The sequence below is a fragment of the Ambystoma mexicanum genome, chromosome 5p, assembly GCF_040938575.1.
Source record: "Ambystoma mexicanum isolate Mex_15411 chromosome 5p, UKY_AmexF1_1, whole genome shotgun sequence".
Lineage (NCBI taxonomy): Eukaryota > Metazoa > Chordata > Amphibia > Caudata > Ambystomatidae > Ambystoma > Ambystoma mexicanum.
In genome coordinates this window covers 743,023,572-743,049,253 of record NC_090930.1, presented here as the reverse complement: position 1 = coordinate 743,049,253, position 25,682 = coordinate 743,023,572, and the positions used below count along the sequence as shown (strand labels likewise).

Below are 25,682 nucleotides of genomic sequence, written 5' to 3'. Positions count from 1 at the left end.
AATTTTTTTCGACGAAATGTCTGGCAACCCAGCTGCCGACTGCTGCTATTGACAGGAGTTCCAGGTGTATAAACTGAGGAGATCACCAGTTCAATTACCTGTGAACGCATTTTGAAGCTCATTCACAACCAGTTCATGCCCGTTCTCTCCATTTTGGCTTTCTGGCTGGACGAGGGGCCCTTCAGTAATGTTCTTTGCTAACCATTACACCATGGGCCCCTTGCTGGTGCAACCTGACAGAGTTGTAACAGAAATGAGAATCGAGATCTCATGCATCATTTTAACAAACTCATATTCCTAGCCCACGGATATTATGCAAATGTGGAACTGTTTAGTTGGTTGTTGCGCAATAGCAAACTCTTTGCTTTACAGCTCATTTGGATAGGATTCTTCCTCTGGAGGCATAAGATAAAAGAATATTGCATACATTCTCTAAAAGGCTCTTTTTTTGCTGCAATGACGTTCATCATGTCACTAAGTATGTAGGTTCCATGGTGTAATGGTTAGCACTCTGGAATCTGAATCCAGCGATCCGAGTTCAAATCTCGGTGGGACCTTGGGAGTTACTGTGTTTGTTTTCCTCTCAGTGTCTTGTTTTAATAGCAATGACGCTGCTGTGTCTCCCACTTTCATAGCATTATTCCCTGGGTGCATTTGAAAAAAGAAAGATTTTCCATGGATGACGCTCTTTAGCCACAATGAAACCCACCACTTTCTGTGGTGTGAAAGACCCATGGTGTAATGGTAGCACCCTGGAGGTTGAATCCAATAATTTGCATTCAAATCTCTGTAAGAGTTTACCATCAGTCGAACCTTTCCCTTATCGTTTATTGTGGATGTCTTCTTTGAAGAAAGGTATGATCCAACTAAAGTAAGTACATTCACGAATGGGCCCTTGGTCGGCACAAACAGTATTTATACACCTCAGGCCTTTTGTGAATTAAGAAAAGTGTGTTCTTCGTTCTATTTTTCATCTCAAACTGATACCTTCATTTTACAAACATGTAAAGACTGTTAAGACGCTTGATTAATATCATTGATTCTGAATGTGGTCGCTTTTCATAGGATTAACCCTTTAACAATTTTGAAAGAGAATGGCGATACAATAGAGCTGCTTTTCCCAAAATGATATTATTAATGTTGTTGCTGCATCTTCAAGTAAAAAGAGAATCCATTGGGTCACAGATTGAGCATGTTTCTTAACATTGAGTTAAGTTTGAAAATTTCAAATCTTTTATGTATGTTTCCGATGCAGATCTGCCCATCGACTCAGAATGACCTCACTGTTCATACATTTAAAAAAAATGCATAAAGGTTAAGGTGCTAGGCACAAAAGTGGATTTTTATGAAAAGTTATGCCAGAGAGTGAGAGCGAAAATGAATACCCTACACCACTAACCTTATGAATATTACTATCTTTGGCCTATAATTTAAGACAACAAGGAGACAAAGTGTGTTAGAGCAAGAGAGAGGTTCCACCGAGACTTGAACTCGGATCGCTGGATTCAAAATCCAAAGTGCTAACCATTACACCATGGAACCGTTGCTGAGTAGAGCTTCATAAGGGCAATGAGAATATAGGGCACAGTCAAGATTTTTACTGACCTATAGTAACCGTTTACTGATATTATATTGAAGCAGCACTGTTGCTGTTGGATGCTGTGCAATCGCAAAGTATTGGCTTCATGTCTCATTTGGATCAAATTCTTCCTCTGGAGTCTAATGATATAGGAATATTACATATTTTCTCTGATGTGCTCTGTTTTTCCAGAATGAAGTGCATCATGTTACTGAATATGTGGGTTCCATGGTGTAATGGTTAGCACTCTGGACTCTGAATCCAGCGATCCGAGTTCAAGTCTCGGTGGGACCTTGGGGCTGCTTCTCTTTTAGAGTTGCCTTTCATTTGCAGATAGATATAACAGCAATAGCTTTGCTTTACAGCCCACTTTGACGGCAGTCTTCTTTGACCAAAGAATATTAATAGTTTCTGGGGATGACTCTCTTTTGCCACAAAGAAACTGCCCACTCTCATATCTCCAAAGCTCCAAGGTATAATGGCTATTAAACTGGCTTTTGATCTCAGCGATTTGCATTGAAAGCCCAGGAGGCCCCTAAAATCAGTTGAATTGTTTCCTGATAATTTAGAGTTTATTTCTTCTTTCGAGAAAGGTGTGATCCAAATAAAGTAAGTACATTTAAACAAGGGCACTTGATCAGTAAATGCACTACTTTCTAGAACTCATAACTCTTGTAAGTTATAAAAAGTTTGCTCTCCATACAGTTTGTCAACTCAAAGAATTACATTTTTTACACATTTAATAAGACCATCAAATTGCTTGAAACATAGGAATGATTGTGAAAGTGAATATGATTCACCAAAATAATTGTATATAAAATAGGGCTTTTTCCAATCTTTTCACATCAATGTTGTTTCTGCATGTTCCAGTGAGCAGAGAATCTACTGCACATAGTGTGTACATTTTTCTTTTCATAGAGTTAAGGTTGGACATTATTCATCTGTGGAAAATGTTTCTGAGAGATATCTGGGTGCCCACTCTGATTGACCTTAGGGATTGTACATTAACGATATGTAGTTGCATCACTGTATTGGTATCAGGCACCAAAGTGCATTTAAATGTAATGTCGTGCAGAGAGAGAGAGAGAGTGTGAAAACGGCTACCTGAGTCGACTGAACTTCTGAATATTAACTCTGTTGAATTGTAATTTGAGAAATTAGAAAATGGAGTGTAAGAGCAAGATAACGGTTCCACCGAGACTTGAACTCGGATAGTTGGATTCAAAGTCCAAAGTGCTAACCATTACACCATGGAACCCTTGCAAGATGCACCTGAGAGTGTTGAATCAGAAATGGCAATATAGAGCACATTTACAATTTTTACAGATTCATAGTCCCAATTGACTGATATCATACAAACACAGCGATGTTGTCGATTGACGTTGTGCTATAGCAATCTCTGTGCTTTATAGAGCATGTAGATCAAATTCTTCCTCTTGAGGCATATGATTAAGCAATATTAAATATTGTTTCTGACTGCCTCTGTTTTGGCATAATGAAGTTCAGCATTTGCGGAAGTATTTAGGTTCCATGGTCTAATGGTTAGTAGGCTGGACTCTGAATTTAGTAATTTGACATGTTATAGCTATATTTTGTTTTCCTTTGGGTGTATTGTCATTTTATGCACATAGATTTCGTAGCAGTGGCTGTGATGAATAGTTCAATTTGATAGCAGCTTCCTTTTGAGAATTTGAAAAAAAAGAATTAAATAGTCTCTCTGGATGACTCTGCTTTGATTTCTATGTGCACATCCCTTTTGCTTTTCAGAGGGATTGACCAACATACACAACAGTGCTTGGAAGACCTCTTCCTCCCTCATGGCATGTAAAGCTAACCTCTCTCCTACCGTGTGTTTTTTTTACTTTTTAACTTCCCCTTCCGAGTCATGATCATGTAACTGAATTTACATTTTTAGATTTTAACTGCAGTAGTTGCTTGTTTTTCATTTTTATTTTTTGTGTACGCATACATCCCTTTTTGTGGGGAGGGGGGAGTGATGTCTGTTTACTTATATTAGCTAATATAGGTCATTTTATGTCCGCTTACAATATGTGTCAGGATTTTTTATGTCGTTTCCAATCAATGTCTAATATCAAGTGGTTTGCAGCAGTCATACAAAGGCATGTAACACCCCCAAAACACCTACATAAGTTAGAAATACTCCGGAAGAGTACTCAGTTTATGAAAAGGCGGTGAATCCCAAATAGAACTGTAAATGTAAGCTAGCAAGCAGACCGTGCACCCCTGTTTGGAACTATGACCTGTGTGTTGCCCTCTATTAACAGAACAATGTAACTGCAGCCCATGTCACATAAAATAGAAAGTAGAGATTATGTAAATTAACTCCCAGAAGAGCCCAGTGTCACCCCAAAAGGTGTCATGCTTTTCACACCAAGAAACATCCACACATAGATCCCTGCGAACCTCAAAAACGTACAGGAAACCCTGTCCAGCACTTTGCTCCCAGAGGAGATAAGGTTGAAAAACCACCCTATGTTAAAAGTGTCCATAGTCCATGCCAGCTGCCCTGTCTATAGAACCTGGCCGTTCGTGGCCATTCGGGGCCTAGGGGCATGAGTGGAAGGGTTTAACCTGCCTGGGTTCTTGGGCATGGTTTCATCATGCCTCAGTTTACAATGGCACTCTGCCACTTTGTCAGGCTTTAAAGAAGCCTGACTCCTGCAGAGCAAAAGATCTGATTATTTCCTTACATGTTTTGTACGTAAGAATGCGGATGGTGCTCTGAGCCTCCTATGGTGGTTATTAAGCATGGTATACATACCATAGCATGTAACTGTGCCTACAAATGGAACATTTTGTTCATTTATTAGGGAGTTGTGAAAATGGCAAAATCAAATTGCCATTACTGACACAGACCAGCTGCCGCTGTCCGGACATTTCGTCGAAAGACATTTGGTCGACGTAATTTGGTCGAAAGCCAAATGGTTGATTTTTTATTTATTTATATATATTTTTTTAGGTTGTAGTTTAGGGAAAAAAAGGGTTTTTTAGAAAAAAAGGGGGTTGGGGGGACCCCCCCCAAACCCCCCCCCAAAAAAAAGTGAAAATAAAAAACAAAAGCAATTCAACCATTTGGTTTTCGACCAAATGGTTTCGACCAATTGTCCTGTCGACAAATTTTTTTCGACGAAATGTCTGGCAACCCATCTGCCGACTGTTGCTATTGACAGGAGTTCCAGGTGCATAAACTTAGGAGATCACCAGTTCAATTACCTGTGAACGCATTTTGAAGCTCATTCACAACCAGTTCATGCCCGTTCTCTCCATTTTGGCTTTCTGGCTGGCCGAGGGGCCCTTCAGTAATGTTCTTTGCTAACCATTACACCATGGGCCCCTTGCTGGTGCAACCTGACAGAGTTGTAACAGAAATGAGAATCGAGATCTCATGCATCATTTTAACAAACTCATATTCCTAGCCCACAGATATTATGCAAATGTGGAACTGTTTAGTTGGTTGTTGCGCAATAGCAAACTCTTTGCTTTACAGCTCATTTGGATAGGATTCTTCCTCTGGAGGCATAAGATAAAAGAATATTGCATACATTCTCTAAAAGGCTCTTTTTTTGCTGCAATGACGTTCATCATGTCACTACGTATGTAGGTTCCATGGTGTAATGGTTAGCACTCTGGACTCTGAATCCAGCGATCCAAGTTCAAATCTCGGTGGGACCTTGGGAGTTACTGTGTTTGTTTTCCTCTCAGTGTCTTGTTTTAATAGCAATGATGCTGCTGTGTCGCCCACTTTCATAGCATTATTCCCTGGGTGCATTTGAAAAAAGAAAGATTTTCCATGGATGACGCTCTTTAGCCACAATGAAACCCACCACTTTCTGTGGTGTGAAAGACCCATGGTGTAATGGTAGCACCCTGGAGGTTGAATCCAATAATTTGCATTCAAATCTCTGTAAGAGTTTACCATCAGTCGAACCTTTCCCTTATCGTTTATTGTGGATGTCTTCTTTGAAGAAAGGTATGATCCAACTAAAGTAAGTACATTCACGAATGGGCCCTTGGTCGGTACAAACAGTATTTATACACCTCAGGCCTTTTGTGAATTAAGAAAAGCGTGTTCTTCATTCTATTTTTCATCTCAAACTGATACCTTCATTTTACAAACATGTAAAGACTGTTAAGACGCTTGATTAATATCATTGATTCTGAATGTGGTCGCTTTTCATAGGATTAACCCTTTAACAATTTTGAAAGAGAATGGCGATACAATAGAGCTGCTTTTCCCAAAATGGTATTATTAATGTTGTTGCTGCATCTTCAAGTAAAAAGAGAATCCATTGGGTCACAGATTGAGCATGTTTCTTAACATTGAGTTAAGTTTGAAAATTTAAAATCTTTTATGTATGTTTCCGATGCAGATCTGCCCATCGACTCAGAATGACCTCACTGTTCATACATTTAAAAAAAATGCATAAAGGTTAAGGTGCTAGGCACAAAAGTGGATTTTTATGAAAAGTTATGCCAGAGAGTGAGAGCGAAAATGAATACCCTACACCACTAACCTTATGAATATTACTATCTTTGGCCTATAATTTAAGACAACAAGGAGACAAAGTGTGTTAGAGCAAGAGAGAGGTTCCACCGAGACTTGAACTCGGATCGCTGGATTCAAAGTCCAAAGTGCTAACCATTACACCATGGAACCCTTGTTGAGCAGAGCTTCATAAGGGCAATGAGAATATAGGGCACAGTCAAGATTTTTACTGACCTATAGTAACCGTTTACTGATATTATATCGAATCAGCACTGTTGCTGTTGGATGCTGTGCAATCGCAAAGTATTGGCTTCATGTCTCATTTGGATCAAATTCTTCCTCTGGAGTCTAATGATATAGGAATATTACATATTTTCTCTGATGTGCTCTGTTTTTCCAGAATGAAGTGCATCATGTTACTGAATATGTGGGTTCCATGGTGTAATGGTTAGCACTCTGGACTCTGAATCCAGCGATCCGAGTTCAAGTCTTGGTGGGACCTTGGGGCTGCTTCTCTTTTAGAGTTGCCTTTCATTTGCAGATAGATATAACAGCAATAGCTTTGCTTTACAGCCCACTTTGATGGCAGTCTTCTTTGACCAAAGAATATTAATAGTTTCTGGGGATGACTCTCTTTTGCCACAAAGAAACTGCCCACTCTCATATCTCCAAAGCTCCAAGGTATAATGGCTATTAAACTGGCTTTTGATCTCAGCGATTTGCATTGAAAGCCCAGGAGGCCCCTAAAATCAGTTGAATTGTTTCCTGATAATTTAGAGTTTATTTCTTCTTTCGAGAAAGGTGTGATCCAAATAAAGTAAGTACATTTAAACAAGGGCACTTGATCAGTAAATGCACTACTTTCTAGAAATCATAACTCTTGTAAGTTATAAAAAGTTTGCTCTCCATACAGTTTGTCAACTCAAAGAATTACATTCTTTACACATTTAATAAGACCATCAAATTGCTTGAAACATAGGAATGATTGTGAAAGTGAATATGATTCACCAAAATAATTGTATAACATTTTTTAATGTTAATAAAATAGGGCTTTTTCCAATCTTTTCACATCAATGTTGTTTCTGCATGTTCCAGTGAGCAGAGAATCTACTGCACATAGTGTGTACATTTTTCTTTTCATAGAGTTAAGGTTGGACATTATTCATCTGTGGAAAATGTTTCTGAGAGATATCTGGGTGCCCACTCTGATTGACCTTAGGGATTGTACATTAACGATATGTAGTTGCATCACTGTATTGGTATCAGGTACCAAAGTGCATTTAAATGTAATGTCGTGCAGAGAGAGAGAGAGTGTGAAAACGGCTACCTGAGTCGACTGAACTTCTGAATATTAACTCTGTTGAATTGTAATTTGAGAAATTAGAAAATGGAGTGTAAGAGCAAGATAACGGTTCCACCGAGACTTGAACTCGGATCGCTGGATTCAAAGTCCAAAGTGCTAACCATTACACCATGGAACCCTTGCAAGATGCACCTGAGAGCGTTGAATCAGAAATGGCAATATAGAGCACATTTACAATTTTTACAGATTCATAGTCCCAATTGACTGATATCATACAAACACAGCGATGTTGTCGATTGACGTTGTGCTATAGCAATCTCTGTGCTTTATAGAGCATGTAGATCAAATTCTTCCTCTTGAGGCATATGATTAAGCAATATTAAATATTGTTTCTGACTGCCTCTGTTTTGGCATAATGAAGTTCAGCATTTGCGGAAGTATTTAGGTTCCATGGTCTAATGGTTAGTAGGCTGGACTCTGAATTTAGTAATCTGACATGTTATAGCTATATTTTGTTTTCCTTTGGGTGTATTGTCATTTTATGAACATAGATTTCCTAGCAGTGGCTGTGATGAATAGTTCAATTTGATAGCAGCTTCCTTTTGAGAATTTGAAAAAAAAAGAATTAAATAGTCTCTCTGGATGACTCTGCTTTGATTTCTATGTGCACATCCCTTTTGCGTTTCAGAGGGATTGACCAACATACACAACAGTGCTTGGAAGACCTCTTCCTCCCTCATGGCATGTAAAGCTAACCTCTCTCCTACCGTGTGTTTTTTTACTTTTTAACTTCCCCTTCCGAGTCATGATCATGTAACTGAATTTACATTTTTAGATTTTAACTGCAGTAGTTGCTTGTTTTTCATTTTTATTTTTTGTGTACGCATACATCCCTTTTTGTGGGGAGGGGGGAGTGATGTCTGTTTACTTATATTAGCTAATATAGGTCATTTTATGTCCGCTTACAATATGTGTCAGGATTTTTTATGTCGTTTCCAATCAATGTCTAATATCAAGTGGTTTGCAGCAGTCATACAAAGGCACGTAACACCCCCAAAACACCTACATAAGTTAGAAATATTCCGGAAGAGTACTCATTTTATGAAAAGGCGGTGAATCCCAAATAGAACTGTAAATGTAAGCTAGCAAGCAGACCGTGCACCCCTGTTTGGAACTATGACCTGTGTGTTGCCCTCTATTAACAGAACAATGCAACTGCAGCCCATGTCACATAAAATAGAAAGTAGAGATTATGTAAATTAACTCCCAGAAGAGCCTGGTGTCACCCCAAAAGGTGTCATGCTTTTCACACCAAGAAACATCCACACATAGATCCCTGCGAACCTCAAAAACGTACAGGAAACCCTGTCCAGCGCTTTGCTCCCAGAGGAGATAAGGTTGAAAAACCACCCTATGTTAAAAGTGTCCATAATCTATGCCAGCTGCCCTGTCTATAGAACCTGGCCGTTCGTGGCCATTCGGGGCCTAGGGGCATGAGTGGAAGGGTTTAACCTGCCTGGGTTCTTGGGCATGGTTTCATCATGCCTCAGTTTACAATGGCACTCTGCCACTTTGTCAGGCTTTAAAGAAGCCTGACTCCTGCAGAGCAATAGATCTGATTATTTCCTTACATGTTTTGTACGTAAGAATGCGGATGGTGCTCTGAGCCTCCTATGGTGGTTATTAAGCATGGTATACATACCATAGCATGTAACTGTGCCTACAAATGGAACATTTTGTTCATTTATTAGGGAGTTGTGAAAATGGCGAAATCAAATTGCCATTACTGACACAGACCAGCTGCCGCTGTCCGGACATTTCGTCGAAAGACATTTCGTCGAAAGACATTTGGTCGAAGTAATTTGGTCGAAAGCCAAATGGTCGATTTTTTAATTTATTTATATATATTTTTTTAGGTTGTAGTTTAGGGAAAAAAAGGGGTTTTTAGAAAAAAAGGGGGTTGGGGGGACCCCCCCAAACCCCCCCCCCCAAAAAAAAAGTGAAAATAAAAAACAAAAGCAATTCGACCATTTGGTTTTCGACCAAATGGTTTCGACCAATTGTCCTTTCGACAAATTTTTTCCGACGAAATGTCTGGCAACCCAGCTGCCGACTGTTGCTATTGACAGGAGTTCCAGGTGTATAAACTGAGGAGATCACCAGTTCAATTACCTGTGAACGCATTTTGAAGCTCATTCACAACCAGTTCATGCCCGTTCTCTCCATTTTGGCATTCTGGCTGGCCGAGGGGCCCTTCAGTAATGTTCTTTGCTAACCATTACACCATGGGCCCCTTGCTGGTGCAACCTGACAGAGTTGTAACAGAAATGTGAATCGAGATCTCATGCATCATTTTAACAAACTCATATTCCTAGCCCACGGATATTATGCAAATGTGGAACTGTTTAGTTGGTTGTTGCGCAATAGCAAACTCTTTGCTTTACAGCTCATTTGGATAGGATTCTTCCTCTGGAGGCATAAGATAAAAGAATATTGCATACATTCTCTAAAAGGCTCTTTTTTTGCTGCAATGACGTTCATCATGTCACTAAGTATGTAGATTCCATGGTGTAATGGTTAGCACTCTGGACTCTGAATCCAGCGATCCGAGTTCAAATCTTGGTGGGACCTTGGGAATTACTGTGTTTGTTTTCCTCTCAGTGTCTTGTTTTAATAGCAATGACGCTGCTGTGTCGCCCACTTTCATAGCATTATTCCCTGGGTGCATTTGAAAAAAGAAAGATTTTCCATGGATGACGCTCTTTAGCCACAATGAAACCCACCACTTTCTGTGGTGTGAAAGACCCATGGTGTAATGGTAGCACCCTGGAGGTTGAATCCAATAATTTGCATTCAAATCTCTGTAAGAGTTTACCATCAGTCGAACCTTTCCCTTATCGTTTATTGTGGATGTCTTCTTTGAAGAAAGGTATGATCCAACTAAAGTAAGTACATTCACGAATGGGCCCTTGGTCGGTACAAACAGTATTTATACACCTCAGGCCTTTTGTGAATTAAGAAAAGTGTGTTCTTCGTTCTATTTTTCATCTCAAACTGATACCTTCATTTTACAAACATGTAAAGACTGTTAAGACGCTTGATTAATATCATTGATTCTGAATGTGGTCGCTTTTCATAGGATTAACCCTTTAACAATTTTGAAAGAGAATGGCGATACAATAGAGCTGCTTTTCCCAAAATGGTATTATTAATGTTGTTGCTGCATCTTCAAGTAAAAAGAGAATCCATTGGGTCACAGATTGAGCATGTTTCTTAACATTGAGTTAAGTTTGAAAATTTCAAATCTTTTATGTATGTTTCCGATGCAGATCTGCCCATCGACTCAGAATGACCTCACTGTTCATACATTTAAAAAAAATGCATAAAGGTTAAGGTGCTAGGCACAAAAGTGGATTTTTATGAAAATTTATGCCAGAGAGTGAGAGCGAAAATGAATACCCTACACCACTAACCTTATGAATATTACTATCTTTGGCCTATAATTTAAGACAACAAGGAGACAAAGTGTGTTAGAGCAAGAGAGAGGTTCCACCGAGACTTGAACTCGGATGGCTGGATTCAAAGTCCAAAGTGCTAACCATTACACCATTGAACCCTGGTTGAGCAGAGCTTCATAAGGGCAATGAGAATATAGGGCACAGTCAAGATTTTTACTGACCTATAGTAACCGTTTACTGATATTATATCGAAGCAGCACTGTTGCTGTTGGATGCTGTGCAATCGCAAAGTATTGGCTTCATGTCTCATTTGGATCAAATTCTTCCTCTGGAGTCTAATGATATAGGAATATTACATATTTTCTCTGATGTGCTCTGTTTTTCCAGAATGAAGTGCATCATGCTACTGAATATGTGGGTTCCATGGTGTAATGGTTAGCACTCTGGACTCTGAATCCAGCGATCCGAGTTCAAGTCTCGGTGGGACCTTGGGGCTGCTTCTCTTTTAGAGTTGCCTTTCATTTGCAGATAGATATAACAGCAATAGCTTTGCTTTACAGCCCACTTTGATGGCAGTCTTCTTTGACCAAAGAATATTAATAGTTTCTGGGGATGACTCTCTTTTGCCACAAAGAAACTGCCCACTCTCATATCTCCAAAGCTCCAAGGTATAATGGCTATTAAACTGGCTTTTGATCTCAGCGATTTGCATTGAAAGCCCAGGAGGCCCCTAAAATCAGTTGAATTGTTTCCTGATAATTTAGAGTTTATTTCTTCTTTCGAGAAAGGTGTGATCCAAATAAAGTAAGTACATTTAAACAAGGGCACTTGATCAGTAAATGCACTACTTTCTAGAACTCATAACTCTTGTAAGTTATAAAAAGTTTGCTCTCCATACAGTTTGTCAACTCAAAGAATTACATTTTTTACACATTTAATAAGACCATCAAATTGCTTGAAACATAGGAATGATTGTGAAAGTGAATATGATTCACCAAAATAATTGTATATAAAATAGGGCTTTTTCCAATCTTTTCACATCAATGTTGTTTCTGCATGTTCCAGTGAGCAGAGAATCTACTGCACATAGTGTGTACATTTTTCTTTTCATAGAGTTAAGGTTGGACATTATTCATCTGTGGAAAATGTTTCTGAGAGATATCTGGGTGTCCACTCTGATTGACCTTAGGGATTGTACATTAACGATATGTAGTTGCATCACTGTATTGGTATCAGGCACCAAAGTGCATTTAAATGTAATGTCGTGCAGAGAGAGAGAGAGAGTGTGAAAACGGCTACCTGAGTCGACTGAACTTCTGAATATTAACTCTGTTGAATTGTAATTTGAGAAATTAGAAAATGGAGTGTAAGAGCAAGATAACGGTTCCACCGAGACTTGAACTCGGATCGCTGGATTCAAAGTCCAAAGTGCTAACCATTACACCATGGAACCCTTGCAAGATGCACCTGAGAGCGTTGAATCAGAAATGGCAATATAGAGCACATTTACAATTTTTACAGATTCATAGTCCCAATTGACTGATATCATACAAACACAGCGATGTTGTCGATTGACATTGTGCTATAGCAATCTCTGTGCTTTATAGAGCATGTAGATCAAATTCTTCCTCTTGAGGCATATGATTAAGCAATATTAAATATTGTTTCTGACTGCCTCTGTTTTGGCATAATGAAGTTCAGCATTTGCGGAAGTATTTAGGTTCCATGGTCTAATGGTTAGTAGGCTGGACTCTGAATTTAGTAATCTGACATGTTATAGCTATATTTTGTTTTCCTTTGGGTGTATTGTCATTTTATGAACATAGATTTCCTAGCAGTGGCTGTGATGAATAGTTCAATTTGATAGCAGCTTCCTTTTGAGAATTTGAAAAAAAAAGAATTAAATAGTCTCTCTGGATGACTCTGCTTTGATTTCTATGTGCACATCCCTTTTGCGTTTCAGAGGGATTGACCAACATACACAACAGTGCTTGGAAGACCTCTTCCTCCCTCATGGCATGTAAAGCTAACCTCTCTCCTACCGTGTGTTTTTTTACTTTTTAACTTCCCCTTCCGAGTCATGATCATGTAACTGAATTTACATTTTTAGATTTTAACTGCAGTAGTTGCTTGTTTTTCATTTTTATTTTTTGTGTACGCATACATCCCTTTTTGTGGGGAGGGGGGAGTGATGTCTGTTTACTTATATTAGCTAATATAGGTCATTTTATGTCCGCTTACAATATGTGTCAGGATTTTTTATGTCGTTTCCAATCAATGTCTAATATCAAGTGGTTTGCAGCAGTCATACAAAGGCACGTAACACCCCCAAAACACCTACATAAGTTAGAAATATTCCGGAAGAGTACTCATTTTATGAAAAGGCGGTGAATCCCAAATAGAACTGTAAATGTAAGCTAGCAAGCAGACCGTGCACCCCTGTTTGGAACTATGACCTGTGTGTTGCCCTCTATTAACAGAACAATGTAACTGCAGCCCATGTCACATAAAATAGAAAGTAGAGATTATGTAAATTAACTCCCAGAAGAGCCTGGTGTCACCCCAAAAGGTGTCATGCTTTTCACACCAAGAAACATCCACACATAGATCCCTGCGAACCTCAAAAACGTACAGGAAACCCTGTCCAGCGCTTTGCTCCCAGAGGAGATAAGGTTGAAAAACCACCCTATGTTAAAAGTGTCCATAATCTATGCCAGCTGCCCTGTCTATAGAACCTGGCCGTTCGTGGCCATTCGGGGCCTAGGGGCATGAGTGGAAGGGTTTAACCTGCCTGGGTTCTTGGGCATGGTTTCATCATGCCTCAGTTTACAATGGCACTCTGCCACTTTGTCAGGCTTTAAAGAAGCCTGACTCCTGCAGAGCAATAGATCTGATTATTTCCTTACATGTTTTGTACGTAAGAATGCGGATGGTGCTCTGAGCCTCCTATGGTGGTTATTAAGCATGGTATACATACCATAGCATGTAACTGTGCCTACAAATGGAACATTTTGTTCATTTATTAGGGAGTTGTGAAAATGGCGAAATCAAATTGCCATTACTGACACAGACCAGCTGCCGCTGTCCGGACATTTCGTCGAAAGACATTTCGTCGAAAGACATTTGGTCGACGTAATTTGGTCGAAAGCCAAATGGTCGATTTTTTAATTTATTTATATATATTTTTTTAGGTTGTAGTTTAGGGAAAAAAAGGGGTTTTTAGAAAAAAAGGGGGTTGGGGGGACCCCCCCAAACCCCCCCCCCAAAAAAAAAGTGAAAATAAAAAACAAAAGCAATTCGACCATTTGGTTTTCGACCAAATGGTTTCGACCAATTGTCCTGTCGACAAATTTTTTCCGACGAAATGTCTGGCAACCCAGCTGCCGACTGTTGCTATTGACAGGAGTTCCAGGTGTATAAACTGAGGAGATCACCAGTTCAATTACCTGTGAACGCATTTTGAAGCTCATTCACAACCAGTTCATGCCCGTTCTCTCCATTTTGGCATTCTGGCTGGCCGAGGGGCCCTTCAGTAATGTTCTTTGCTAACCATTACACCATGGGCCCCTTGCTGGTGCAACCTGACAGAGTTGTAACAGAAATGTGAATCGAGATCTCATGCATCATTTTAACAAACTCATATTCCTAGCCCACGGATATTATGCAAATGTGGAACTGTTTAGTTGGTTGTTGCGCAATAGCAAACTCTTTGCTTTACAGCTCATTTGGATAGGATTCTTCCTCTGGAGGCATAAGATAAAAGAATATTGCATACATTCTCTAAAAGGCTCTTTTTTTGCTGCAATGACGTTCATCATGTCACTAAGTATGTAGATTCCATGGTGTAATGGTTAGCACTCTGGACTCTGAATCCAGCGATCCGAGTTCAAATCTCGGTGGGACCTTGGGAATTACTGTGTTTGTTTTCCTCTCAGTGTCTTGTTTTAATAGCAATGACGCTGCTGTGTCGCCCACTTTCATAGCATTATTCCCTGGGTGCATTTGAAAAAAGAAAGATTTTCCATGGATGACGCTCTTTAGCCACAATGAAACCCACCACTTTCTGTGGTGTGAAAGACCCATGGTGTAATGGTAGCACCCTGGAGGTTGAATCCAATAATTTGCATTCAAATCTCTGTAAGAGTTTACCATCAGTCGAACCTTTCCCTTATCGTTTATTGTGGATGTCTTCTTTGAAGAAAGGTATGATCCAACTAAAGTAAGTACATTCACGAATGGGCCCTTGGTCGGTACAAACAGTATTTATACACCTCAGGCCTTTTGTGAATTAAGAAAAGTGTGTTCTTCATTCTATTTTTCATCTCAAACTGATACCTTCATTTTACAAACATGTAAAGACTGTTAAGACGCTTGATTAATATCATTGATTCTGAATGTGGTCGCTTTTCATAGGATTAACCCTTTAACAATTTTGAAAGAGAATGGCGATACAATAGAGCTGCTTTTCCCAAAATGGTATTATTAATGTTGTTGCTGCATCTTCAAGTAAAAAGAGAATCCATTGGGTCACAGATTGAGCATGTTTCTTAACATTGAGTTAAGTTTGAAAATTTCAAATCTTTTATGTATGTTTCCGATGCAGATCTGCCCATCGACTCAGAATGACCTCACTGTTCATACATTTAAAAAAAATGCATAAAGGTTAAGGTGCTAGGCACAAAAGTGGATTTTTATGAAAATTTATGCCAGAGAGTGAGAGCGAAAATGAATACCCTACACCACTAACCTTATGAATATTACTATCTTTGGCCTATAATTTAAGACAACAAGGAGACAAAGTGTGTTAGAGCAAGAGAGAGGTTCCACCGAGACTTGAACTCGGATGGCTGGATTCAAAGTCCAAAGTGCTAACCATTACACCATGGAACCCTTGTTGAGCAGAGCTTCATAAGGGCAATGAGAATATAGGGCACAGTCAAGATTTTTACTGACCTATAGTAACCGTTTACTGATATTATATCGAAGCAGCACTGTTGCTGTTGGATGCTGTGCAATCGCAAAGTATTGGCTTCATGTCTCATTTGGATCAAATTCTTCCTCTGGAGTCTAATGATATAGGAATATTACATATTTTCTCTGATGTGCTCTGTTTTTCCAGAATGAAGTGCATCATGCTACTGAATATGTGGGTTCCATGGTGTAATGGTTAGCACTCTGGACTCTGAATCCAGCGATCCGAGTTCAAGTCTCGGTGGGACCTTGGGGCTGCTTCTCTTTTAGAGTTGCCTTTCATTTGCAGATAGATATAACAGCAATAGCTTTGCTTTACAGCCCACTTTGATGGCAGTCTTCTTTGACCAAAGAATATTAATAGTTTCCGGGGATGACTCTCTTTTGCCACAAAGAAACTGCCCACTCTCATATCTCCAAAGCTCCAAGGTATAATGGCTATTAAACTGGCTTTTGATCTCAGCGATTTGCATTGAAAGCCCAGGAGGACCCTAAAATCAGTTGAATTGTTTCCTGATAATTTAGAGTTTATTTCTTCTTTCGAGAAAGGTGTGATCCAAATAAAGTAAGTACATTTAAACAAGGGCACTTGATCAGTAAATGCACTACTTTCTAGAACTCATAACTCTCGTAAGTTATAAAAAGTTTGCTCTCCATACAGTTTGTCAACTCAAAGAATTACATTTTTTACACATTTAATAAGACCATCAAATTGCTTGAAACATAGGAATGATTGTGAAAGTGAATATGATTCACCAAAATAATTGTATAACATTTTTTAATGTTAATAAAATAGGGCTTTTTCCAATCTTTTCACATCAATGTTGTTTCTGCATGTTCCAGTGAGCAGAGAATCTACTGCACATAGTGTGTACATTTTTCTTTTCATAGAGTTAAGGTTGGACATTATTCATCTGTGGAAAATGTTTCTGAGAGATATCTGGGTGCCCACTCTGATTGACCTTAGGGATTGTACATTAACGATATGTAGTTGCATCACTGTATTGGTATCAGGCACCAAAGTGCATTTAAATGTAATGTCGTGCAGAGAGAGAGGGAGTGTGAAAACGGCTACCTGAGTCGACTGAACTTCTGAATATTAACTCTGTTGAATTGTAATTTGAGAAATTAGAAAATGGAGTGTAAGAGCAAGATAACGGTTCTACCGAGACTTGAACACGGATTGTTGGATTCAAAGTCCAAAGTGCTAACCATTACACCATGGAACCCTTGCAAGATGCACCTGAGAGCGTTGAATCAGAAATGGCAATATAGAGCACATTTACAATTTTTACAGATTCATAGTCCCAATTGACTGATATCATACAAACACAGCGATGTTGTCGATTGACGTTGTGCTATAGCAATCTCTGTGCTTTATAGAGCATGTAGATCAAATTCTTCCTCTTGAGGCATATGATTAAGCAATATTAAATATTGTTTCTGACTGCCTCTGTTTTGGCATAATGAAGTTCAGCATTTGCGGAAGTATTTAGGTTCCATGGTCTAATGGTTAGTAGGCTGGACTCTGAATTTAGTAATCTGACATGTTATAGCTATATTTTGTTTTCCTTTGGGTGTATTGTCATTTTATGCACATAGATTTCCTAGCAGTGGCTGTGATGAATAGTTCAATTTGATAGCAGCTTCCTTTTGAGAATTTGAAAAAAAAAGAATTAAATAGTCTCTCTGGATGACTCTGCTTTGATTTCTATGTGCACATCCCTTTTGCGTTTCAGAGGGATTGACCAACATACACAACAGTGCTTGGAAGACCTCTTCCTCCCTCATGGCATGTAAAGCTAACCTCTCTCCTACCGTGTGTTTTTTTACTTTTTAACTTCCCCTTCCGAGTCATGATCATGTAACTGAATTTACATTTTTAGATTTTAACTGCAGTAGTTGCTTGTTTTTCATTTTTATTTTTTGTGTACGCATACATCCCTTTTTGTGGGGAGGGGGGAGTGATGTCTGTTTACTTATATTAGCTAATATAGGTCATTTTATGTCCGCTTACAATATGTGTCAGGATTTTTTATGTCGTTTCCAATCAATGTCTAATATCAAGTGGTTTGCAGCAGTCATACAAAGGCACGTAACACCCCCAAAACACCTACATAAATTAGAAATACTCCGGAAGAGTACTCAGTTTATGAAAAGGCGGTGAATCCCAAATAGAACTGTAAATGTAAGCTACCAAGCAGACCGTGCACCCCTGTTTGGAACTATGACCTGTGTGTTGCCCTCTATTAACAGAACAATGTAACTGCAGCCCATGTCACATAAAATAGAAAGTAGAGATTATGCAAATTAACTCCCAGAAGAGCCTGGTGTCACCCCAAAAGGTGTCATGCTTTTCACACCAAGAAACATCCACACATAGATCCCTGCGAACCTCAAAAACGTACAGGAAACCCTGTCCAGCGCTTTGCTCCCAGAGGAGATAAGGTTGAAAAACCACCATATGTTAAAAGTGTCCATAATCCATGCCAGCTGCCCTGTCTATAGAACCTGGCCGTTCTTGGCCGTCCGGGGCCTAGGGGCATGAGTGGAAGGGTTTAACCTGCCTGGGTTCTTGGGCATGGTTTCATCATGCCTCAGTTTACAATGGCACTCTGCCACTTTGTCAGGCTTTAAAGAAGCCTGACTCCTGCAGAGCAAAAGATCTGATTATTTCCTTACATGTTTTGTACGTAAGGATGCGGATGGTGCTCTGAGCCTCCTATGGTGGTTATTAAGCATGGTATACATACCATAGCATGTAACTGTGCCTACAAATGGAACATTTTGTTCATTTATTAGGGAGTTGTGAAAATGGCAAAATCAAATTGCCATTACTGACACAGACCAGCTGCCGCTGTCCGGACATTTTGTCGAAAGACATTTCGTCGAAAGACATTTGGTCGACGTAATTTGGTCGAAAGCCAAATGGTCGATTTTTTAATTTATTTATATATAATTTTTTAGGTTGTAGTTTAGGGAAAAAAAGGGGTTTTTAGAAAAAAAGGGGGTTGGGGGACCCCCCCAAACCCCCCCCAAAAAAAAGTGAAAATAAAAAACAAAAGCAATTCGACCATTTGGTTTTCGACCAAATGGTTTCGACCAATTGTCCTGTCGACACATTTTTTTCGACGAAATGTCTGCCAACCCAGCTGCCGACTGTTGCTATTGACAGGAGTTCCAGGTGTATAAACTGAGGAGATCACCAGTTCAATTACCTGTGAACGCATTTTGAAGCTCATTCACAACCAGTTCATGCCCGTTCTCTCCATTTTGGCTTTCTGGCTGGCCGAGGGGCCCTTCAGTAATGTTCTTTGCTAACCATTACACCATGGGCCCCTTGCTGGTGCAACCTGACAGAGTTGTAACAGAAATGAGAATCGAGATCTCATGCATCATTTTAACAAACTCATATTCCTAGCCCCCGGATATTATGCAAATGTGGAACTGTTTAGTTGGTTGTTGCGCAATAGCAAACTCTTTGCTTTACAGCTCATTTGGATAGGATTCTTCCTCTGGAGGCATAAGATAAAAGAATATTGCATACATTCTCTAAAAGGCTCTTTTTTTGCTGCAATGACGTTCATCATGTCACTAAGTATGTAGGTTCCATGGTGTAATGGTTAGCACTCTGGACTCTGAATCCAGCGATCCGAGTTCAAATCTCGGTGGGACCTTGGGAATTACTGTGTTTGTTTTCCTCTCAGTGTCTTGTTTTAATAGCAATGACGCTGCTGTGTCGCCCACTTTCATAGCATTATTCCCTGGGTGCATTTGAAAAAAGAAAGATTTTCCATGGATGACGCTCTTTAGCCACAATGAAACCCACCACTTTCTGTGGTGTGAAAGACCCATGGTGTAATGGTAGCACCCTGGAGGTTGAATCCAATAATTTGCATTCAAATCTCTGTAAGAGTTTACCATCAGTCGAACCTTTCCCTTATCGTTTATTGTGGATGTCTTCTTTGAAGAAAGGTATGATCCAACTAAAGTAAGTACATTCACGATTGGGCCCTTGGTCGGTACAAACAGTATTTATACACCTCAGGCCTTTTGTGAATTAAGAAAAGTGTGTTCTTCGTTCTATTTTTCATCTCAAACTGATACCTTCATTTTACAAACATGTAAAGACTGTTAAGACGCTTGATTAATATCATTGATTCTGAATGTGTTCGCTTTTCATAGGATTAACCCTTTAACAATTTTGAAAGAGAATGGCGATACAATAGAGCTGCTTTTCCCAAAATGGTATTATTAATGTTGTTGCTGCATCTTCAAGTAAAAAGAGAATCCATTGGGTCACAGATTGAGCATGTTTCTTAACATTGAGTTAAGTTTGAAAATTTCAAATCTTTTATGTATGTTTCCGATGCAGATCTGCCAATCGACTCAGAATGACCTCACTGTTCATACATTTAAAAAAAATGCATAAAGGTTAAGGTGCTAGGCACAAAAGTGGATTTTTATGAAAAGTTATGCCAGAGAGTGAGAGCGAAAATGAATACCCTACACCACTAACCTTATGAATATTACTATCTTTGGTCTATAATTTAAGACAACAAGGAGACAAAGTGTGTTAGAGCAAGAGAGAGGTTCCACCGAGACTTGAACTCAGATCGCTGGATTCAAAATCCAAAGGGCTAACCATTACACCATGGAACCCTTGCTGAGTAGAGCTTCATAAGGGCAATGAGAATATAGGGCACAGTCAAGATTTTTACTGACCTATAGTAACCGTTTACTGATATTATATCGAAGCAGCACTGTTGCTGTTGGATGCTGTGCAATCGCAAAGTATTGGCTTCATGTCTCATTTGGATCAAATTCTTCCTCTGGAGTCTAATGATATAGGAATATTACATATTTTCTCTGATGTGCTCTGTTTTTCCAGAATGAAGTGCATCATGTTACTGAATATGTGGGTTCCATGGTGTAATGGTTAGCACTCTGGACTCTGAATCCAGCGATCCGATTTCAAGTCTCGGTGGGACCTTGGGGCTGCTTCTCTTTTAGAGTTGCCTTTCATTTGCAGATAGATATAACAGCAATAGCTTTGCTTTACAGCCCACTTTGATGGCAGTCTTCTTTGACCAAAGAATATTAATAGTTTCTGGGGATGACTCTCTTTTGCCACAAAGAAACTGCCCACTCTCATATCTCCAAAGCTCCAAGGTATAATGGCTATTAAACTGGCTTTTGATCTCAGCGATTTGCATTGAAAGCCCAGGAGGCCCCTAAAATCAGTTGAATTGTTTCCTGATAATTTAGAGTTTATTTCTTCTTTCGAGAAAGGTGTGATCCAAATAAAGTAAGTACATTTAAACAAGGGCACTTGATCAGTAAATGCACTACTTTCTAGAACTCATAACTCTTGTAAGTTATAAAAAGTTTGCTCTCCATACAGTTTGTCAACTCAAAGAATTACATTTTTTACACATTTAATAAGACCATCAAATTGCTTGAAACATAGGAATGATTGTGAAAGTGAATATGATTCACCAAAATAATTGTATATAAAATAGGGCTTTTTCCAATCTTTTCACATCAATGTTGTTTCTGCATGTTCCAGTGAGCAGAGAATCTACTGCACATAGTGTGTACATTTTTCTTTTCATAGAGTTAAGGTTGGACATTATTCATCTGTGGAAAATGTTTCTGAGAGATATCTGGGTGCCCACTCTGATTGACCTTAGGGATTGTACATTAACGATATGTAGTTGCATCACTGTATTGGTATCAGGCACCAAAGTGCATTTAAATGTAATGTCGTGCAGAGAGAGAGAGAGAGAGAGAGTGTGAAAACGGGTACCTGAGTCGACTGAACTTCTGAATATTAACTCTGTTGAATTGTAATTTGAGAAATTAGAAAATGGAGTGTAAGAGCAAGATAACGGTTCCACCGAGACTTGAACTCGGATTGTTGGATTCAAAGTCCAAAGTGCTAACCATTACACCATGGATCCCTTGCAAGATGCACCTGAGAGCGTTGAATCAGAAATGGCAATATAGAGCACATTTACAATTTTTACAGATTCATAGTCCCAATTGACTGATATCATACAAACACAGCGATGTTGTCGATTGACGTTGTGCTATAGCAATCTCTATGCTTTATAGAGCATGTAGATCAAATTCTTCCTCTTGAGGCATATGATTAAGCAATATTAAATATTGTTTCTGACTGCCTCTGTTTTGGCATAATGAAGTTCAGCATTTGCGGAAGTATTTAGGTTCCATGGTCTAATGGTTAGTAGGCTGGACTCTGAATTTAGTAATCTGACATGTTATAGCTATATTTTGTTTTCCTTTGGGTGTATTGTCATTTTATGCACATAGATTTCCTAGCAGTGGCTGTGATGAATAGTTCAATTTGATAGCAGCTTCCTTTTGAGAATTTGAAAAAAAAAGAATTAAATAGTCTCTCTGGATGACTCTGCTTTGATTTCTATGTGCACATCCCTTTTGCGTTTCAGAGGGATTGACCAACATACACAACAGTGCTTGGAAGACCTCTTCCTCCCATGGCATGTAAAGCTAACCTCTCTCCTACCGTGTGTTTTTTTACTTTTTAACTTCCCCTTCCGAGTCATGATCATGTAACTGAATTTACATTTTTAGATTTTAACTGCAGTAGTTGCTTGTTTTTCATTTTTATTTTTTGTGTACGCATACATCCCTTTTTGTGGGGAGGGGGGAGTGATGTCTGTTTACTTATATTAGCTAATATAGGTCATTTTATGTCCGCTTACAATATGTGTCAGGATTTTTTATGTCGTTTCCAATCAATGTCTAATATCAAGTGGTTTGCAGCAGTCATACAAAGGCACGTAACACCCCCAAAACACCTACATAAGTTAGAAATATTCCGGAAGAGTACTCATTTTATGAAAAGGCGGTGAATCCCAAATAGAACTGTAAATGTAAGCTAGCAAGCAGACCGTGCACCCCTGTTTGGAACTATGACCTGTGTGTTGCCCTCTATTAACAGAACAATGTAACTGCAGCCCATGTCACATAAAATAGAAAGTAGAGATTATGTAAATTAACTCCCAGAAGAGCCTGGTGTCACCCCAAAAGGTGTCATGCTTTTCACACCAAGAAACATCCACACATAGATCCCTGCGAACCTCAAAAACGTACAGGAAACCCTGTCCAGCGCTTTGCTCCCAGAGGAGATAAGGTTGAAAAACCACCCTATGTTAAAAGTGTCCATAATCTATGCCAGCTGCCCTGTCTATAGAACCTGGCCGTTCGTGGCCATTCGGGGCCTAGGGGCATGAGTGGAAGGGTTTAACCTGCCTGGGTTCTTGGGCATGGTTTCATCATGCCTCAGTTTACAATGGCACTCTGCCACTTTGTCAGGCTTTAAAGAAGCCTGACTCCTGCAGAGCAATAGATCTGATTATTTCCTTACATGTTTTGTACGTAAGAATGCGGATGGTGCTCTGAGCCTCCTATGGTGGTTATTAAGCATGGTATACATACCATAGCATGTAACTGTGCCTACAAATGGAACATTTTGTTCATTTATTAGGGAGTTGTGAAAATGGCGAAATCAAATTGCCATTACTGACACAGACCAGCTGCCGCTGTCCGGACATTTCGTCGAAAGACATTTCGTCGAAAGACATTTGGTCGACGTAATTTGGTCGAAAGCCAAATGGTCGATTTTTTAATTTATTTATATATATTTTTTTAGGTTGTAGTTTAGGGAAAAAAAGGGGTTTTTAGAAAAAAAGGGGGTTGGGGGGACCCCCCCAAACCCCCCCCCCAAAAAAAAAGTGAAAATAAAAAACAAAAGCAATTCGACCATTTGGTTTTCGACCAAATGGTTTCGACCAATTGTCCTGTCGACAAATTTTTTCCGACGAAATGTCTGGCAACCCAGCTGCCGACTGTTGCTATTGACAGGAGTTCCAGGTGTATAAACTGAGGAGATCACCAGTTCAATTACCTGTGAACGCATTTTGAAGCTCATTCACAACCAGTTCATGCCCGTTCTCTCCATTTTGGCATTCTGGCTGGCCGAGGGGCCCTTCAGTAATGTTCTTTGCTAACCATTACACCATGGGCCCCTTGCTGGTGCAACCTGACAGAGTTGTAACAGAAATGTGAATCGAGATCTCATGCATCATTTTAACAAACTCATATTCCTAGCCCACGGATATTATGCAAATGTGGAACTGTTTAGTTGGTTGTTGCGCAATAGCAAACTCTTTGCTTTACAGCTCATTTGGATAGGATTCTTCCTCTGGAGGCATAAGATAAAAGAATATTGCATACATTCTCTAAAAGGCTCTTTTTTTGCTGCAATGACGTTCATCATGTCACTAAGTATGTAGATTCCATGGTGTAATGGTTAGCACTCTGGACTCTGAATCCAGCGATCCGAGTTCAAATCTCGGTGGGACCTTGGGAATTACTGTGTTTGTTTTCCTCTCAGTGTCTTGTTTTAATAGCAATGACGCTGCTGTGTCGCCCACTTTCATAGCATTATTCCCTGGGTGCATTTGAAAAAAGAAAGATTTTCCATGGATGACGCTCTTTAGCCACAATGAAACCCACCACTTTCTGTGGTGTGAAAGACCCATGGTGTAATGGTAGCACCCTGGAGGTTGAATCCAATAATTTGCATTCAAATCTCTGTAAGAGTTTACCATCAGTCGAACCTTTCCCTTATCGTTTATTGTGGATGTCTTCTTTGAAGAAAGGTATGATCCAACTAAAGTAAGTACATTCACGAATGGGCCCTTGGTCGGTACAAACAGTATTTATACACCTCAGGCCTTTTGTGAATTAAGAAAAGTGTGTTCTTCGTTCTATTTTTCATCTCAAACTGATACCTTCATTTTACAAACATGTAAAGACTGTTAAGACGCTTGATTAATATCATTGATTCTGAATGTGGTCCCTTTTCATAGGATTAACCCTTTAACAATTTTGAAAGAGAATGGCGATACAATAGAGCTGCTTTTCCCAAAATGGTATTATTAATGTTGTTGCTGCATCTTCAAGTAAAAAGAGAATCCATTGGGTCACAGATTGAGCATGTTTCTTAACATTGAGTTAAGTTTGAAAATTTCAAATCTTTTATGTATGTTTCCGATGCAGATCTGCCCATCGACTCAGAATGACCTCACTGTTCATACATTTAAAAAAAATGCATAAAGGTTAAGGTGCTAGGCACAAAAGTGGATTTTTATGAAAATTTATGCCAGAGAGTGAGAGCGAAAATGAATACCCTACACCACTAACCTTATGAATATTACTATCTTTGGCCTATAATTTAAGACAACAAGGAGACAAAGTGTGTTAGAGCAAGAGAGAGGTTCCACCGAGACTTGAACTCGGATGGCTGGATTCAAAGTCCAAAGTGCTAACCATTACACCATGGAACCCTTGTTGAGCAGAGCTTCATAAGGGCAATGAGAATATAGGGCACAGTCAAGATTTTTACTGACCTATAGTAACCGTTTACTGATATTATATCGAAGCAGCACTGTTGCTGTTGGATGCTGTGCAATCGCAAAGTATTGGCTTCATGTCTCATTTGGATCAAATTCTTCCTCTGGAGTCTAATGATATAGGAATATTACATATTTTCTCTGATGTGCTCTGTTTTTCCAGAATGAAGTGCATCATGCTACTGAATATGTGGGTTCCATGGTGTAATGGTTAGCACTCTGGACTCTGAATCCAGCGATCCGAGTTCAAGTCTCGGTGGGACCTTGGGGCTGCTTCTCTTTTAGAGTTGCCTTTCATTTGCAGATAGATATAACAGCAATAGCTTTGCTTTACAGCCCACTTTGATGGCAGTCTTCTTTGACCAAAGAATATTAATAGTTTCCGGGGATGACTCTCTTT

At 39.4% G+C, this 25,682-nt stretch overlaps 21 non-coding genes across 21 annotated transcripts; 12 read left to right on the top strand and 9 right to left on the bottom strand.

The window, feature by feature from the left end:
• Window positions 1-485: 485 nt before the first annotated feature.
• Window positions 486-557, top strand: TRNAQ-CUG (transfer RNA glutamine (anticodon CUG)). The gene has a single exon. It is a non-coding gene; the product is annotated as a tRNA-Gln (tRNA).
• Window positions 558-1,470: 913 nt separating this feature from the next.
• Window positions 1,471-1,542, bottom strand: TRNAQ-UUG (transfer RNA glutamine (anticodon UUG)). The gene has a single exon. It is a non-coding gene; the product is annotated as a tRNA-Gln (tRNA).
• A 259-nt stretch (window positions 1,543-1,801) lies between these two features.
• On the top strand, window positions 1,802-1,873 carry TRNAQ-CUG (transfer RNA glutamine (anticodon CUG)). The gene has a single exon. It is a non-coding gene; the product is annotated as a tRNA-Gln (tRNA).
• An 892-nt stretch (window positions 1,874-2,765) lies between these two features.
• TRNAQ-UUG (transfer RNA glutamine (anticodon UUG)) lies at window positions 2,766-2,837 on the bottom strand. Its single transcript has one exon. It is a non-coding gene; the product is annotated as a tRNA-Gln (tRNA).
• A 2,363-nt stretch (window positions 2,838-5,200) lies between these two features.
• Window positions 5,201-5,272, top strand: TRNAQ-CUG (transfer RNA glutamine (anticodon CUG)). Its single transcript has one exon. It is a non-coding gene; the product is annotated as a tRNA-Gln (tRNA).
• Window positions 5,273-6,185: 913 nt separating this feature from the next.
• On the bottom strand, window positions 6,186-6,257 carry TRNAQ-UUG (transfer RNA glutamine (anticodon UUG)). The gene has a single exon. It is a non-coding gene; the product is annotated as a tRNA-Gln (tRNA).
• A 259-nt stretch (window positions 6,258-6,516) lies between these two features.
• TRNAQ-CUG (transfer RNA glutamine (anticodon CUG)) lies at window positions 6,517-6,588 on the top strand. The gene has a single exon. It is a non-coding gene; the product is annotated as a tRNA-Gln (tRNA).
• A 907-nt stretch (window positions 6,589-7,495) lies between these two features.
• Window positions 7,496-7,567, bottom strand: TRNAQ-UUG (transfer RNA glutamine (anticodon UUG)). Its single transcript has one exon. It is a non-coding gene; the product is annotated as a tRNA-Gln (tRNA).
• Window positions 7,568-9,948: 2,381 nt separating this feature from the next.
• TRNAQ-CUG (transfer RNA glutamine (anticodon CUG)) lies at window positions 9,949-10,020 on the top strand. The gene has a single exon. It is a non-coding gene; the product is annotated as a tRNA-Gln (tRNA).
• Window positions 10,021-10,933: 913 nt separating this feature from the next.
• On the bottom strand, window positions 10,934-11,005 carry TRNAQ-UUG (transfer RNA glutamine (anticodon UUG)). Its single transcript has one exon. It is a non-coding gene; the product is annotated as a tRNA-Gln (tRNA).
• Window positions 11,006-11,264: 259 nt separating this feature from the next.
• On the top strand, window positions 11,265-11,336 carry TRNAQ-CUG (transfer RNA glutamine (anticodon CUG)). The gene has a single exon. It is a non-coding gene; the product is annotated as a tRNA-Gln (tRNA).
• An 892-nt stretch (window positions 11,337-12,228) lies between these two features.
• On the bottom strand, window positions 12,229-12,300 carry TRNAQ-UUG (transfer RNA glutamine (anticodon UUG)). Its single transcript has one exon. It is a non-coding gene; the product is annotated as a tRNA-Gln (tRNA).
• Window positions 12,301-14,680: 2,380 nt separating this feature from the next.
• Window positions 14,681-14,752, top strand: TRNAQ-CUG (transfer RNA glutamine (anticodon CUG)). Its single transcript has one exon. It is a non-coding gene; the product is annotated as a tRNA-Gln (tRNA).
• A 913-nt stretch (window positions 14,753-15,665) lies between these two features.
• Window positions 15,666-15,737, bottom strand: TRNAQ-UUG (transfer RNA glutamine (anticodon UUG)). Its single transcript has one exon. It is a non-coding gene; the product is annotated as a tRNA-Gln (tRNA).
• Window positions 15,738-15,996: 259 nt separating this feature from the next.
• On the top strand, window positions 15,997-16,068 carry TRNAQ-CUG (transfer RNA glutamine (anticodon CUG)). Its single transcript has one exon. It is a non-coding gene; the product is annotated as a tRNA-Gln (tRNA).
• Window positions 16,069-19,423: 3,355 nt separating this feature from the next.
• On the top strand, window positions 19,424-19,495 carry TRNAQ-CUG (transfer RNA glutamine (anticodon CUG)). Its single transcript has one exon. It is a non-coding gene; the product is annotated as a tRNA-Gln (tRNA).
• A 1,244-nt stretch (window positions 19,496-20,739) lies between these two features.
• TRNAQ-CUG (transfer RNA glutamine (anticodon CUG)) lies at window positions 20,740-20,811 on the top strand. Its single transcript has one exon. It is a non-coding gene; the product is annotated as a tRNA-Gln (tRNA).
• Window positions 20,812-21,709: 898 nt separating this feature from the next.
• Window positions 21,710-21,781, bottom strand: TRNAQ-UUG (transfer RNA glutamine (anticodon UUG)). The gene has a single exon. It is a non-coding gene; the product is annotated as a tRNA-Gln (tRNA).
• Window positions 21,782-24,159: 2,378 nt separating this feature from the next.
• Window positions 24,160-24,231, top strand: TRNAQ-CUG (transfer RNA glutamine (anticodon CUG)). Its single transcript has one exon. It is a non-coding gene; the product is annotated as a tRNA-Gln (tRNA).
• A 913-nt stretch (window positions 24,232-25,144) lies between these two features.
• On the bottom strand, window positions 25,145-25,216 carry TRNAQ-UUG (transfer RNA glutamine (anticodon UUG)). The gene has a single exon. It is a non-coding gene; the product is annotated as a tRNA-Gln (tRNA).
• A 259-nt stretch (window positions 25,217-25,475) lies between these two features.
• On the top strand, window positions 25,476-25,547 carry TRNAQ-CUG (transfer RNA glutamine (anticodon CUG)). The gene has a single exon. It is a non-coding gene; the product is annotated as a tRNA-Gln (tRNA).
• Window positions 25,548-25,682: the final 135 nt, after the last annotated feature.